This window comes from Sinocyclocheilus anshuiensis, unplaced genomic scaffold (genome assembly GCF_001515605.1).
Source record: "Sinocyclocheilus anshuiensis isolate Anshui unplaced genomic scaffold, SAMN03320099.WGS_v1.1 scaffold868, whole genome shotgun sequence".
Taxonomy (NCBI): domain Eukaryota; kingdom Metazoa; phylum Chordata; class Actinopteri; order Cypriniformes; family Cyprinidae; genus Sinocyclocheilus; species Sinocyclocheilus anshuiensis.
Window position 1 is genome coordinate 1,296,973 of NW_015552624.1, and position 2,049 is coordinate 1,299,021.

General features: G+C 43.3%; 1 pseudogene; it reads right to left on the bottom strand.

The window, feature by feature from the left end:
* The window catches only part of LOC107666337 (zinc finger protein 384-like), an 18,794-nt pseudogene that overhangs the window by 12,721 nt on the left and 4,024 nt on the right, over positions 1-2,049 (bottom strand).

Consider the following 2,049-nt stretch of genomic DNA (forward strand, 5'->3'; position numbering starts at 1 on the left):
CCGACAAGCGCCCTTGTTGTTTTTGAACAGAAGCCGATAAGTCAATTTTAGCGAATCAGCGCGCTGTATTCAGGTCAGATGACAAGGCTACTTTCACTTTAAAAAGACGTGCTAGTTGAGAGGAGTTTCGTCAAAGCTGGCTAAAAGTGATCGAGGACGGATAATTTCGTCGAACTTGATGAACCTGTGATATCTTCTTCAGGGCGAAAAAGGAAAATAAAAGCTGAAACGTTTTCACGGAACCTTGCAAAAGCAGCGCGTTACAGTGGTGAGGGAAAAGCTCTGTCTATTGCCTGTAATCACATCCATACAGTTTATTATGATCACAACAACAACGTTTGTCAGGCATCTACATTGTCATCTGAGGAGATTACAAAGATTAAACGAGTTTTTTTAAACTCTAAAACATGAAATGTGGCATTATCTGCTTTTGCCAAAAAACGACTGTTGGAGTTATCTGCTTTTGGATGTGTGAGGTGGGTGCAGGTGTGATCCCACTCCCGCTATTTGCGCCCCTGCTGTCCCGCCTGCTCCTCCTCCACCCTCCTGCTTCGGCAACCTCCCGATGGCTCCTGTGTCCATGGCGACCGAGCCCGGCACCGTCAGCACCGCCGTAGGGTAATGCGCCACCGATGAGTGCGGAAAAGCAGTGCCCTTGTCCGGCCCCAGCTGCTCTTTCATCTTATTCAGAAACATGGCATTCTCGATCTAAACTCGCAAGAGGGAATGAATGGAAAAAAACAAGGGAAAGAAGGGAAGGAGAAAAGAGAAAAGGAGGATGGATTGAGAGATAAACGCAGATGAAGGATGAAGGGGAAGGAGAGAGCAGTGAGGGAAGGGTTACTTTTTCTGGATGCTTTTGCAGGGCTTCCAGTGTGTTACTTTCACATGGATCAGTGCGAGGCTGGTGTTAGCCATCCCGGACTGGTATGCATGTTTCATTTTTTTTGGTTTACTAGATTGTGTTCTAAAACCATGGCGTGTCTGTTAAAGACACAAGGATGTACTGTACAAGAGAGTCCAATAATAAGGTGTCTACCTGTCCTTGTACTGTTGGTACGGGAGACCAAAAGTATGATGAGTTGAAATGGGAATCTTCCATTATTTCTGCAATTGAAAAGCATAACTTGTAAAACACCCACTCTGCCTTTGGCAACACTTGTGAAATGACACCCCGCCTTTATGTTTCTCATGTGGCCTGAAGGTTTATTCACTCACTTGGTCAAGACCATATTCATTTTGGCACCCAAGTATCTTGCATAACGTAAAAAAGGCTTTAATTTTTTCTTTGGAACATCTGCCAAATGTCATGCGTCTTTATCCTTTTGACAATTAGGACTTTATTTATCTTTAGGCAAAGGACTTAGAAGCAACTTTCTGGTGGATGCTTGGCAAAGAGGCGTGTTGGGATGGGAATCCTGATGCATGAATGACCCAATGTGTAAAACATACCTGACATGAATAAAATAAAAATGCATGCATGCCAACTCAGCCTGCACAACACCTCCCTCCAGGAAAAACAGATTGAACCAGCCTAAGATGGATTGCGGGTCTCTCAGTCTAGCCAAGATGGTGCTCGGCTGGTTTAACTTGTCTGCCAACTACTCCACCAGAATGACCAACCAAAACCCCTCTTAAAGGGGTCATATGATGCGATTTCAAGTTTTCCTTTCTCTTTGGAGTGTTACAAGCTCTTGGTGCATAAAGAAGATCTGTAAAGTTGCAAAGACTAAAGTCTCAAATCCAAAGAGATATTCTTTATAAAAGTTAAGAGTCAGCCACACCTACCTAAAACGGCTCGTTCTAACACGCCCCCACATATCTACGTCAATATGTGGAAATATTAGCATAATGCAAAGAAAGCATTATTAAAGAAAGAAGGCTTTATTTCTTAAAGAAAGAAGGCGTGGTTTCAGGAACGCAAGTAGTGTTGATGCAACCATGTCAGGGAGACGCTGTGTGTTTCAGTGCGAAAGCAAAAGCACTTTATTTAGCCTTCCGAAAGTAGATGCATTTAGGAATCATTGGTTAAGATTTATTTACAACAGA